The sequence below is a fragment of the Lissotriton helveticus genome, chromosome 1_1 (genome assembly GCF_964261635.1).
Source record: "Lissotriton helveticus chromosome 1_1, aLisHel1.1, whole genome shotgun sequence".
In the NCBI taxonomy this organism is placed as follows: Eukaryota; Metazoa; Chordata; class Amphibia; order Caudata; family Salamandridae; genus Lissotriton; species Lissotriton helveticus.
The window spans coordinates 1346515651-1346531043 of record NC_136057.1 but is presented as its reverse complement, the minus strand read 5'-3'; positions in this window follow the sequence as shown (position 1 = coordinate 1346531043).

Sequence of the window (15393 nt, the reverse complement as noted above, 5' to 3'; positions counted from 1 at the left end):
CAACGAAGTTCTAGACCATATCAGGAAATGACACACTGCTATGCAAAATATGATTTCTAACAAATGAGAAGACATAGGAATAACTTTGCAAAATTTATAAATGACTGTTCAATAGTTGCGGAAAGGCATGGAAATATAACATATGCAATGTTGAACTTTATTTAAGCAAAAGTTAGAAATTCAGAAGGTGCAAGAATTTCAAGAGGTTCAGAGTGATATTTACCTAGAAAAGGTGTGGAAACCAAACCCTGGCCACGGGTCAGTTAAGGACAGGAAACCCTCAAGGAAGGATACCCCTCAAAGGACAGCAGGTGCAGAATGGACACCCAGGATAGGACAGGATACCCTCGGAATAGGAATCAGGACAGGACCCTCAGGACAGGACAGCAAACCCTCAGGACAGGACCCTCTTCAGGACAGGACCGGAACCCACAGTTCGGAAGCAACGCCTGCGCTCCACCCGCTCTGCAGCTATCGATCAAGACCCCGATTGGGTCAGCGAACTCCCAGCTAAGTGCTTTGCCAGCACTTTAAGGTTCAGTAGAACCTTAGTCTATGGTCAAATTCGGACAGAGTGCTCCGCAGCGCTCTGTATCTTCAGTCACCTATTGAGTGCGTTGGGTCAGTGACAGGTCAGCTAAACCAGACAAGTCGGACGGTTCACTAGGTGAACCCAGGGTAGATATACAGTTTGGGGACAGTGTACCACCCCCCAATGTTGCAAAGTGTCAGAATCCCTCAATTTCGATTGGTCCTAAGGTAGGGTTTGGGTAACACACCAATCACAATACGCGAATTGAAGCCTTCATTAACATATTTGGGTACCGCCTAGCAGATTTGGGGTTCCCATGAGCTAACAGTAGCGCAACAATACAATGTATCACATAAGGAGCCACATTCGCTGTTCTCGCAGGGCAGAGGTGACTTTCTCAGGAGCATCTCGCCCATCACTGCCAGCTGGCTATGTTCCATCAGCCAAGGTCCCTCGTGCTGCCGAATGTCGCACAGGCGCAGAAGGGACCTCCAATATGGCTCTCCTCTCACTCAGACCCCCATTTCCCGCGGTACATGAAAAGTAAGCGAAAACAAATTAATACATAATAATGTCATTATGAAAAACACATCACAGGGTTGGTACTTTTAACTCATCATCAAGAAATAAACTTATGCAATTAAATGTTAGCTACATTGAGACGGACACAAGAGCAGTGGCACGAGCAGTACCACATGATAAGCACAGCTATGAATTACGCATGCGCATAACTTTCCCTCCACTTCTGCAGACGCGTCAGGACACGTGAGTGTGGCTGACGCATGCGCAGTAACTAAAATACAAGCAGCGGCCATTTTAGGGGACACGAGTAATTATTTTAGTAAAACACATGTGCAAGCTTCACGGTCTTTCTCCAAACTAAATATAAATGTTAGTAAAACATACACGGGTTACCTTGTTACACATAAACGAGGTTCTTGATTTCGGCAAGCCGCAAAATATGCAAAGCTTTGCTTCATCAATCCCCTCTTTGATGATATCTACTATCATCACAAATTATACTGGAACCAGATGCCAACTTTCTTTCACACTTTATAAAGTTCTATTTCTTCCAGCAACCGCTCTAACTTTTCTCTTTCAGTTTTAGCAGGGTGAGAAGTTTTCACCTTTTTGTATATCTGATCATTCACTTCCTCTAATTCAATCTCATCCATACTTCGTTTCACTCCTCTTGCATTTACCTCATGCTTTTTGGTGCGCTTGCGGTATTTACAGCATAAGAAAATGGAAAGTATAATAAGACCTATAATACCAATTGGCATCAGAATTTTGAATAATAAGCTTTTACCTATGCTAGCAAGCCAATGACCTACATTTGAGAGACCATCTACCAGTCTCTTCCAGGCACTATCAACCTCGAGTGGTTTGAGTTCCTTTGCCAAATTAGTAATGTTTTTCACATATCTTTTGATCTGTACACTTTTATCCGGAATATAAGTGCAACAATGTTGCGCCTTCAACATCCGGCAGACTCCGCCCTCTTTCGCTAATAAGGTGTCAAGAGCAAGTCGATTTTGTAAAACCATTGATCTGATCGCAACCATTTCGGTATTGACCAGCAGAAATCCATGAGCTGTTTCAGTAGACAGCACATCTACTATAGTAGACAATTTGCAAATTCTGTGAGTGTTCAGAACCACTCCCACTCCAGGTATCAGTGCACTGAAAATACTACCCATAATTTCACCTATACTTTCTCTTTTACTACGCACTAAGCCATTAGTATCTTCATTGCTTCCAGCTTTTCCATTCACATGGTATATTTTCGGGAAAACAATGCCAAAGTAGCAGCTCCCATACCAGTGATCCGGCAATTTGAAATAAGCCTTGTCCCCACAAATATAATAAATTCCAGGAAACACAGGCTCTGACCCATTTTTAAAACCCCAACCTCCAATTACCTTGTAATTATGTTCGCATTCACTGGAACCAATGAAAACATTATTATAATAGCTAGTCTTCTCGCGGTGAAGACATAGCTTGCCTTTCTTTTCAAAATCCAGCAACAGAGCAGGACCCGCTCCACCAGATGAGGTGCCTTCCATGTTTTCTGCCCACTTTGGCTTTTTCTGACTTTCGTCATTAGCCTTCTTCTGAATTTTAATTCTCCTTTTCTCTGCCATGTTCAGGAACATCTTTTCCTGCTCACGCAAAGAACAAGTCAAGTTATCTCTGTGTGCGTCTGCTATGTCAATGTTCCCTATAGTCAGAAAGTAGTCTCCCATATATCTTATGGTGTCAGTTTTGGTATGTACAGGATTCAAGTTCCCACGTATAGGAAGTTCAGAAAAGATCACGTCATTGTTAGAGTAATAATACTGTAACGGTCCCCTTTTGTAAAATAAACTAGCTAAAATGCTACAGGAAATTCCATATGTCAATGGCAGATGATGGTATGTCACGCCTTCAGCCACCGAAGTAGGTAGCTTCATGCAGACATAGCAATCTTCAATTTCCATAGTTTCTACATAGTGTATTAACAAGTTTGCGAAAACATTCAAATGTGTCCTGTTTTTCATTCCATGGTAATGTAGTCCTTTCTCATCTGATGCTTCTAAGTCTCGTTTAGTTTGTCTCAATGCTCTCTCATGTCTTTCTACACTCTGTGTTGTCAGCTCCTCATTGTCAGTATTTACAACTTCAGTAGGGACAATGTTAGTATCTTTACTTACAGCAAAGGGAATGAAAATTGTTAATCCTATCCAGATAACTATCAGCACTACTACACTACATATACACACCTTGCAACACGTCTTAAAACGGCTGCAACTAGGACTACCATTCACTGTTGAATCAGACATTTTAGCTCAGTAGGAGTGTTCTCACCCCTCTTTTTTACTTTTTTACACAACTAGCTTACTTTGTGCAAATTCACGGTGGCTCGTCTTCCTCTTCAGCTGAGTACTCTGGGACAGGTTCTCCGTCGCTTACGTCAGTTATATCAAGATCTTCAAGTTCTTCCAAAACCAGTGTCCATTCAGGAGACTTGTACTTTTTGTTTTGTCTTTTTATTCGCTCACTCCTTCTTTTGGAAGAGTCTTCTTCTTGTTCTGCTATTCGAGCACTTCTTCTTGCTTCTGCACGTTTTTCTTCCACTGTCTTTATCCTTAGTCTCAGTCTTTTTACAAACCTAGGCTCAAGGTTGTTTCTTTTCTTTAGTCTCTTAGTCGGTACTTTGACTTCACTTTCTTTTCTTATTCTCTTGTTCTCTTTATCTTGTGGTAATTCTTCTCCACTTTCTTCTTCTACTTCCCTTATCTGACTAGTTCCAGGGCTAGCATCAAATTTTTCTGCCTGGTTGCTAATCTGGCCTTGTTCAGGAATATTTTGTTTTTGGCTTTCAATTGTCTCTGTTTCTGTTTCTGTTTCTGTTTCCTGAACCCGTTTTTCTAACCCTATCTGATCCTGTTCAAGCACTTCGATCTCTTGATTTTCTTCTGCTCGAACTATTACTCTATGTCTAGTCTGTCCCTTATCCACATCAGGAGTTAGCGGAGGAGTATCAAACACTTGCTCTGTATCCTGCACTTGTTCAGTATCGGGTACTTGTTCAGTATCGGGTACTTGTTCAGTATCGGGTATTTGTTCAGTCTTATTCACTGGATCTGTATCAATCACGTGCTCTGTCCCTGTCTGACCTTCTCCTTCCTCAGTTTTGATTTGAATCTCAAGTGGCTGAGGATCTTCGCCTGTGCCTTGCTTTTCCTGACTAGTCCACTCTCTACCTTCACTAAGTCGTTCTCTTGTTCTGATAGGATCTTCGGTCAGATCAATCATCGGTATCCATTCTTCTGGCCATATGCTTGGCAGCTCGTCTTCAGCTACTCCTGGCTCAGTTTCCTGGACCTCTTCAGCAGGCTGGGTTCTTGGCAGTTCGCAGTCAACTACTCCTGGGCCAACGTCTGCTGTTCCTGCAACCTGACTGGTGCTGGGCTGCTCGTTGTCAGTTGCTACTGGTCTGACTTCTTCAGGGTCCTCTGCTGGTTGCCCTGGTTCTTCAAATCCTTTGTCTGGCAATACCTTCTGGGTGTGTCCGGCGTGGATCCACTGGGGAACACCTGCGACTTTTACTGCAGTGGTTGTCACCAGGATTACTTGGCGTTTCTTTCCCCACCTTGGTGCCAGACAGCTTGATCGAGTGTGCTTCTTTATTTTGACCCAGTCTCCTGGAACCAAGTTGTGGAGAGGAGTCGTTGGATTAAGGATGCCGTCGTCTCCAATCTGGCGAGAGATAGAACGCACTTGGTCACCCAATCTTCTGCAGTATTCAAGCACCAAATCATCAGTAATACTCAACAGTTTGCTTCCTGGCACCCATGCTTGTCTCATCACTCTTCCCATAATGATTTCATGGGGACTTAGGCCTGTCTTGCGGTCTGGAACACTTCTCAGTCCCATCAGGACCAGGGGCAGGGCCTTCACCCAGTTCATGCCAGTAGCATCTGTCAGCTTTGCTAGTCTGTTTTTGATAGTTCCATTTACTTGTTCCACTATTCCAGAAGCCTCTGGGTGGTATGCACAATGGAGTTTCTGCCTTATTCCAAAGGCCTTACAGAGTTCAGCCAGTATGTCATTCTGGAAATGTCCACCCTTATCTGATTCAATAATGCATGGTATTCCGAACCTAGGTATCAGTTCTTTTAGTAAACACTTCGCTACTGTCAGTGCGTCACTTTTGGGAGTAGGGTAAGCTTCTACCCATTTCGAAAATACGCACACAATGACAAGGACATATCGCTTTCCTTCACAATGGGGCATGGTGATGAAATCAATCTGTATTTTTATAAAGGGACCCCCTGACCTCCCAATCTTGCTCAGTTCAACCATTGTCCTCTTGCCTGGGTTCATCTGTTGACATGACAGGCACCTCTGGCAGAGGGACTCTGCTACCTTCCTGAATTTCTTGCTGTACCAAGTCTGTTGAAATACCAGAATCATGGCATCCCTACCAATGTGTGATCCTTCATGTATTAATCTTGCCATTGTGCCAAGCAAGTGTCGGGGTAACACCGGCATACCAGTTGGGCCCAAAATCACACCATCCACACGCCTCGGTCTACAGCCATCCTCCTTCCATTTTTCTCTTTCTTGCCAAGGAGCCGACTCCTGCCACTCTCTCACCTCATCCCATGTAGGCACTTCCTCAAACACCTGAAGCTGGCAGCTGGTTCCTGGCCCCCCTCGTTTTGGATTTACAATATACCGATCTTTGGCACACCATTGAGCCACTCGATCAGCATAATCGTTTCCCAGAGATACTCTGTCCATGCTCCTTTGATGAGCAGTACATTTTACCACTGCCAGTTCTTTGGGCAACTGAATGGCCTCTAAAAGGTCATGAACAACTTTTGCATTCCGAATGGGAGTACCTGAGGAAGTCATGAATTCCCTCTGCAGCCATAATTGGCCAAAGTCATGCACAACGCCATAACAGTACTGACTGTCAGTATACACTGTTATGCGTAAGTCCTTCCCAATTTTGCAAGCCATTATCATGGCTATCAATTCGGCTACTTGTGCAGACTTGATGTTATATAGGTAACCTGCTTGTTCAATTTTTGTGAAAGACACTACTGCATAAGCAGCACTCAAGCCTCCTAATTCATGTCTTAGACAGGAACCATCCACAAATAGTTCTTTATCATGCTCAGGCAATGGTACTTCTTTTATGTCTGGGCGTGGTTTGGTACTGAACTCTGTTAGGTCAATACAATCATGTTCATCATCATCCCCACCTTCCATTTCCAAGGGGTCGGGGAGTAAGGTGGCAGGGTTCAGAATACCGCACCTAACAATGCTCACATTTGCTGCACCCACAAGAATCCTCTCGTATTTAGTCAGCCGACTAGGGGTGAGATACTGTGTTTTAGTTCTGGTCAATAAGATTACCACTCCATGTGAAACATACACGGTCACAGGATGTCCCATGACAATGGACTCACTCTGTTCCAAACTTGCACAGGTAGCAGCTACTGCTTTCAGACAGCCTGGTAACCCAGCAGCTACTGGGTCCAGTGTGGCAGAGAAATAGGCCACAGGCCTCCTGGTTGTGCCATGTTCTTGAGTCAGGACTGACAATGCGCAATTATCGTGAGTGTCACAGAATAGTGCAAACTCTTTGGAATAATCTGGCATTCCCAACGCAGGGGCTGTACACAGACAGTTTTTCAATCTTGTGAAAGCCATTAGACTTTCATCGTCCCACTGTACAACATCTGGCATTCCTCTCGTGGTCATTTTTATCAAGGGCCTGGCTAAGGCTGCAAATCCCAGAATCCACTGCCTGCAGTACCCTAATACACCCAGGAACATTCTGACTTCTTTTTGAGTACGGGGCAACTGCATCTTTTGAATTATTCTCACTCTTTCTGAAGTGACTTTTCTGACACCCTTTTCTATCTGGTGTCCTAGATATTTCACTGATTTTGCACAGAACTGTAGTTTGTCAGGGGCCACTTTATGCCCTTTCTCACACAGATGATTTAGGAGGGCAATGGTGTCAACTACACAGTCCCGGTGACTTTTAGACGCCAATAGAAGGTCGTCTATATACTGCACTAAGACAGAGTTCCCAGGTAAGGTCAAAGTCTCTAGACATTTCTTCAAGATCTGATTAAAGATAGAGGGACTCTCTGTATACCCTTGAGGGACCCTGTTCCAACAATACACGTGACCCTCGAAAGCAAATGAGAAAAGAAATTTGCTGTCGGGGTGCAGGGGTATCGAAAAGAATGCATGACACAAATCAATCACAGTGAACCACTCAGCATCCCAAGGAATCTGGTACAGAATTACTGCAGGGTTCGGGACAATAGGGCAACAAGGAACTACAATTTTGTTAACCTTTCTCAGGTCCTGCACTACCCTATACTTGCCACTAGGCTTTTTGATGCCCATAATCGGTGAGTTGCATGGGCTGCTCATCACTTCCTGTATGATGTTTCCTTCCAATAATTTTTGTATTTCCAGAGTGACACCTGCTTTCACCTCAGCATTCATTCGGTAGGGCCTAGTGTTAGGATATACTGCATTGTCTTTGATGGCTATTTGTATGGGGTCCACATCTTTCATCAACCCCACATCCTTTCCAGTGAAATCCCACACCTCTGGCTTTACGGCTTCCTGTAGTTCTTGGGGCAAGTCCTGCAGGGTCAATCTTTTAATTTCTGAGTCAGGTCTAAGCAACAATAATTTATAAATGCCGTCTTCATCTGGGGTCTGTATTTCAACACCTTTTGGTGTGCAAAAGATGGTACAGTTCATTTTGCACAGCAAATCACGTCCCAGTAAATTTACTGGACTGGTGTCACAGACGACAAATCTATGCATCTGTTTAAAATTTCCAATTGAAATCTCCATTGGTTCGGTAACAGGAGTACTAATCAATTGATTAGATACACCTACTACTTGGATATTTTCTCCCGAGAGGGGTAGGTTTGGAACGTCCACTGTTCTTACAGTAGAACGGGTAGCGCCAGTGTCCAACAGAAAGGTGACATCATTTCCGTCAACCTTTCCTTCAATATATGGTCCTGGCTGGTCTACCGGCAAGGAAGCGCCAAGTACGCACTCCTCGTCCTCCCCTCTCAGGCCCCGTCAGTCCTGATCATTACAAAGGAAGGTATCATTCAGCAGATACTGCGAAGTTGCTGTATTTCTGTTCTCCCCGCTTTCCCAAACCTCTATCTCTTCATTTTCTGCCTGTCTTCCCCTGTATACCTGTTTGGGTGCTCGAGGCACCTGAACTGTTTTTACCTGGGGTTGAGTCTTTCTTGGTCTTTCTTTCTGCGTCTGTGGAATTAAATCAGGAGTTGTCTCATTAACATCGACTAATTGGGGACACTCGTTTCGCCAGTGTCCAATTTCGCCGCACTGATGGCAGGGAAATTTTTTCATAGCCTCTTCCCTGCTAAATTTGGGCCGGGGCTTTCCTCCACCCCCTCCCCCAGGACTTTTGTTCTCAGCATTTTTAACCATGTTACTCAATTGTTTTTCCTGTTGTTCTGCGAGCTTCACCTGAGCCCACATAACCTTCTCCTTAAGGGCCTTTTTCTTTTCTGCCATCTCGTCCTCACAGTACTTAGCGTACCGCAGGACCTCATCCATTTTCTTAGTATGCCAACAGATTTTATTGTCTTTTATCCACTGACAAATTTCAGGTCTTAAACCATTTACAAACCTGTAAATAAAGTGTGTCATATCCTTCAGGTCGATGTTGTCAATACCACTGTATGTTTTAAATACCTGCAATAACCTCTCATAGAAGGAGTGCACTGTTTCGTCCCTTTCCTGTGTTGTTCTATCTATTTTTGTCCAATCAGTTTCCTTGGCGGGCACCTTTTCTTTCAAGTGCTGAATTACCTGCTCATATTTTCGCATGACTTCCTTTGATGGCTCCCCTGTTTCCTTGTTTCTGGGATACTCTTCACTGGGCCAATTTATGTTTATTTTACACTGGGTCCATAAATCTACTGGAACCACAATGTCGAAAAACCCATCCAGGTCTTTCCACAGACATTTCTGTACCTTCACGAACCTCTCCACTTGCCGGTACCAGTCAACTGGTTTCTCTCGTAATTTTGGAAAATCGTTCGTGAAGGACACAATATCCTGCCTAGACCAGGGGACATGCACATATTTCCCCCCTGGAACTTCGCGCATGGGGCATAACTGCTCAGGTTTTTCTACCTCTCTTAAAGCAAACTCGGGAGTCACTTGTCGGGAGCGAACCTCTTCCCTCTTTTTCGCCCACCTGCTTCTCCATTTTTCCACATCTCCCCATTTCTGCAGTACCCCCATTAATTCTTTAATCTGCAACTTCTTCCCTGCCACATTCAGGTGTTCTATATCTTTGTCTGAGAAGTCTGCTCTGTACGGTTTCTGTAAGGGCTTGGATTTTGAGATATCTACCCCCATACTAACTGCTGTTTCGGTCAGTTTTTCATGGAGCACTCTGGTGTTCCTTGTAAAGCTTTTACATATGAACGACAATTCTTCTTCAGAGTAGGTATTCAATCGATCCAACCCCACATTTCCTGCCATTAATTCTTCTATTTCGACCCTCAGCTTGTAGAGATCTAAAGGCTTTGTTTGCGGAGTCTGCTTCTCTAATTCACGACTCCAACTCTCAATTTCATCCGGAGTTACCAGAGAGACATTCCTAGTACCTGTTGCTGTCTCTAATTTAATTTCTTTTGTATTAAAAGGGTTATACCTCTGCTGTATTCCCTTTCCAGTCTGTTTGTTTGGCAATTCCAAGAATGCAACTTCAGACTCACACTCACTGGACTGATCATCTATGATGATTGGTTCCTGTCTCGGGGTTGCTATGACTGGGGTCATGACTGGAGTAATCGGATTTCCCTGACCATTTCCGTATAACGGGACCACCGGTCCAATAGTTACTGGAATAGTCAATGCCTCAGGACTGGTATTTATCTGAGAAATTTTCTGAATTATTTCTGTTCTTTGTCTAGCTAGAGCCTCTTGCTCTTTTTCCACTAGTACCCTTCTTAGAGTTGTGTCATGTAATATCTGTGGGGTCAATGGAGGAGTAAAACTCGGGGCAGTAGGATGCGTTTCACTTGGTCCTCCCCCATAATTTGGTTTCGGGAATAAAGTTCCAGTATTAAAGGACCTGCGCTCTTCCCTATATGGAGGTTGAACAAAAGGCAGTCCTGAATTCGAGGGTTTCTCTTCGCTTTCATACAAGGGTCTGGGAAAAAAGGTTTTTGTACGTGAATATTTTTCTTCCTGACTTGCGGGCACTTTGGGATATATGTCCCTTGTTTCCGTCAGTTCGGGTTTTTCAGGATAGGGCAATACTTGACCACCCCCTCCCAGTCCCAGGGACCTGTCTTCTTCCTTTAGGAAGGGGCGTCGGGGAACATCTCCTACACTGGAAGGTCGGGTTCCCTCATTGTAAGGTGGCGGACTTCTGGTACAGATGTCATCTATTAGTTCATCATCTGAATCCCCCAGGGCCCCCCAATGCTTACATTTTTCAGTACTTTTCTCACCCGCTCCAACGTTATGACATGCCGGCATCATAGGAAACAGACCCTCAACAATCATGCTCTGCCTCCACTGTTTCATCCTTTTATCCCTGGATTCCTGTTTCTGCCTGGGGTACCACTTGGTCAAACCCTTGTCCATTCGGGGTCTTTCTCTTTCAAAAGCCTCAATCTCCCATTCCTCTAATGCCTCATACTGCGTTAGTCTCGGTCTGGGATGCAGTTCATTCATTCGGGTTCTTAAATTAAATAAGATCCTACCATTGAAAGTACCATCTAACGGAAAAGCCAATACTCCGTCATCTTTTGTATACTTCACCCAATTCTCCAGCCACACACAGGTATTGTACCCTCGGTCAAACATCATGAATGAGGCGGGAGTATTGGGTGCTGGGACAAGAACACCTTCCCTAGATTTAATCGGTTTGTCCGTTTTAAAATAATTTTTCACCTTATTTACAAGGGACATTTTTCTCTTGGTTCCGTACATAATATCGTATCTGTTAGCCTTCCACTGATCCCTTTCAAACCCTAGATGCCTTGGATCAGGTCGCGTCTCTGTAGTCCGCGAGTGCCACATACGACTTCTGCGCTAACTTTGTTTACAAACTACCTCCAATCAGAATACTCTTCAGAAAATTCGTGCAACCAATGGGTGCGCGACACAAAATAAGCTCCGCCAATGGGTGCGCGGCCCCTTCGTGAGACAGTTCCCACGCTCTGGCGCTCACCCCTCCTTTACAATCTTCAGCTCCGCTACCCGCCCGCTGCTTCTACCAATCCCAGCGCGGCACAGAGTGACGTCAGAGGCACTTCGCGACTGACTCCCTCCCTTCACAAGGTAACGGAAACTTTCTTTCTTTTAAAGTGCTCAGTGCTTGGTTATTTTACAACAAATACACATTCGCCACAGTGCTCAAGTGTCTAGATAGAGTAAGAATTCTTTTACAGCAAGTAAACTACTTCCATTTACTTTTCACGCGCTGCGGGCAGATCTCTTCCGCCTACCCTTCACTCTAGCATCGGTGAACCTGTTATTCCCCTAAACTCATCCACTTCTTTCCGGGATATATTCCGAGTTTAAGGTTTCTCAGCGGACCCCTCTGCTTTCACGCTGGCTCCGAGGAACCTGCTACTCTTCCGATGTGACCCTTACTAGGTTACGCCACTATGGGAATTTTGCCAATGAACCCCGTTACTGTCATTTATTCACACATGTATTCAGAAAACCCTAGTTAGTGCTTCCCGGTTATCCTAACCTGCACCTAACTTTCCTCGAACCTGTGACCTCAGGACAATGGATTCTATTCACCACTTGCCCTTTCAATTCCCCGGGGAGTTCGGACAACACTTAACGCTTCGATTTACAAATGCATGGATTAGTACATATAACAATATAAGAACAAGAATAATAACAATACAGCAGTTCATGAATTGCTTTTACAAGATATTATTCGTGCGTATTCACAAGAGATTGATCAGGTCTCTTTTAGAACAGCCGCTCTTATAGCAGCATTAATATAATAGCAGCTTCCGACTTAACTAGTCCAACTAGTCCCTGCCTTACTCTCAACTAGTCCCTAACCATCCTCTAGCTACCAGAAAACTGATAGAGCGCGCGAGGCCACCCGACCAACAGTTTTCGCCGTTTCCGGCTTCAGGGCCCATATACTTTCAAATCACCATATACATCGATCAGGTGACTTCACGAGCTCTACCAGGTTGATGTGTGTGTGTTCCCTGCTACCAAATTTCGGTGCACCCGACTTACCATCCACCGATGCGGGTGCCTAATGACCACAATGAATCAGGGAGCTAGCTGTAAAGGAAAGGCAGCAAAATACAAACCCAACCAATAACATTCAAATACTGTTTAAATGACCACGGACAACTGGAAGTTTTAAAATGTTTATCTAAAGTTCATTATTTTCTTGCATGAGGTACAATAAAACAAGGCAATCAATAATCAAGATAATGTAAATCACATATGCATAAAGAAATAATGACAGAGTAATCATCAAAGTACTAATAAAATGTAACGAGAAAAGATACTATATAAGTCAGTATTATCTAGACAGTGATAGACTAAGTGTGTGTGACTATAGAAGAACTTATAATGAATAACACGCTTCACTTAAGGTGAAAGGGCCTTTGAACAACCTAGGCAACGAAGTTCTAGACCATATCAGGAAATGACACACTGCTATGCAAAATATGATTTCTAACAAATGAGAAGACATAGGAATAACTTTGCAAAATTTATAAATGACTGTTCAATAGTTGCGGAAAGGCATGGAAATATAACATATGCAATGTTGAACTTTATTTAAGCAAAAGTTAGAAATTCAGAAGGTGCAAGAATTTCAAGAGGTTCAGAGTGATATTTACCTAGAAAAGGTGTGGAAACCAAACCCTGGCCACGGGTCAGTTAAGGACAGGAAACCCTCAAGGAAGGATACCCCTCAAAGGACAGCAGGTGCAGAATGGACACCCAGGATAGGACAGGATACCCTCGGAATAGGAATCAGGACAGGACCCTCAGGACAGGACAGCAAACCCTCAGGACAGGACCCTCTTCAGGACAGGACCGGAACCCACAGTTCGGAAGCAACGCCTGCGCTCCACCCGCTCTGCAGCTATCGATCAAGACCCCGATTGGGTCAGCGAACTCCCAGCTAAGTGCTTTGCCAGCACTTTAAGGTTCAGTAGAACCTTAGTCTATGGTCAAATTCGGACAGAGTGCTCCGCAGCGCTCTGTATCTTCAGTCACCTATTGAGTGCGTTGGGTCAGTGACAGGTCAGCTAAACCAGACAAGTCGGACGGTTCACTAGGTGAACCCAGGGTAGATATACAGTTTGGGGACAGTGTACCACCCCCCAATGTTGCAAAGTGTCAGAATCCCTCAATTTCGATTGGTCCTAAGGTAGGGTTTGGGTAACACACCAATCACAATACGCGAATTGAAGCCTTCATTAACATATTTGGGTACCGCCTAGCAGATTTGGGGTTCCCATGAGCTAACAGTAGCGCAACAATACAATGTATCACATAAGGAGCCACATTCGCTGTTCTCGCAGGGCAGAGGTGACTTTCTCAGGAGCATCTCGCCCATCACTGCCAGCTGGCTATGTTCCATCAGCCAAGGTCCCTCGTGCTGCCGAATGTCGCACAGGCGCAGAAGGGACCTCCAATATGGCTCTCCTCTCACTCAGACCCCCATTTCCCGCTGTACATGAAAAGTAAGCGAAAACAAATTAATACATAATAATGTCATTATGAAAAACACATCACAGGGTTGGTACTTTTAACTCATCATCAAGAAATAAACTTATGCAATTAAATGTTAGCTACATTGAGACGGACACAAGAGCAGTGGCACGAGCAGTACCACATGATAAGCACAGCTATGAATTACGCATGCGCATAACTTTCCCTCCACTTCTGCAGACGCGTCAGGACACGTGAGTGTGGCTGACGCATGCGCAGTAACTAAAATACAAGCAGCGGCCATTTTAGGGGACACGAGTAATTATTTTAGTAAAACACATGTGCAAGCTTCACGGTCTTTCTCCAAACTAAATATAAATGTTAGTAAAACATACACGGGTTACCTTGTTACACATAAACGAGGTTCTTGATTTCGGCAAGCCGCAAAATATGCAAAGCTTTGCTTCATCAGAAGAACCATCCAACTGGAAAGAAACCTCTTCTTAACAGGAAGCATATTTAGTCCATCTTCTTCTCAGAACCTGGAAGAATGAGAGATAGAACCCGTAATTTCTGCGTAAACAGACCATAAACACACAGGTGGGCAAAATCATGACAGTACTTGTAATATAACCGGGTGGGATAATCCTCGCCTCCGTGTCCTTAATAGAATTGAAAATAGATAGCTAGCTAATTTTTTATTCTATTACAGGACCGGAGGCTTCGTATTATGCTAGTTTAACGCTGATGAAACACTACAGAGGAAATATCACCCACCGGGTTATAATAAAACTGTTTAAAAGTAGATTCTGAAGATCAATCAGCAGACTGCATAATGTCCTGAACAGTAGATCCTAACATAAAACTTTTAGAGGCCATGGCGCCACAAACAGAATGCGCCCCAAATACTTGGGTATCAATACCCGCCTCTTGCATAACATATTTCAACCACCTGGTAATTGTAACCGTAGTAACAGGCTTGAAAGGTTTCTGCAAAGCAATCAATAATTGCACTATACCAGCAGGCCGCATTGACCTGGCACATTCCTCGTAGGCCTTAAGACATTGCACCACACAAAGCTTAGCATTACTAGAAAAAGCATGGTAATCTACACTTCGAGACATTGTCTTAGTTCTAGAAGTAATGTTAAAGGAAACTCCTTCCGGAGCGAATACTCTACCTGTAATGTCCAAAGCCTTGACATCAGATGAACGTCTACATGCCGCACGACATAAAAGCATGGCCAATTTGGCTGAAAGTTGTTTCCTGGTTAACATGTAATTCGGAGGCCATTGATTAAACAGGGAAAGAACGAGAGAGACATCCCATAAGGAAGTATACTTGGATTTAGGCGGATTCGCTACTCTAATACCTTTCAAGAGCTTACATATTAACGGATGGATACCTACAGGTTTGCCCTCAATTTGGGAATGACCCACCGATATAGCAGAACGGAAATTATTAACGGAACAATATTTCAATCCCTTGAAAGCCTTCAGAGTAAGAAAGTTCACAATGCAGGGTATTCCTGCCCCCACGTGATCTATGTGCTGTTCCACGCACCAACGAACCCAGCCCTTCCAGGCTGCAGTATATCTCTTCCTGGTGGATGGAGCCC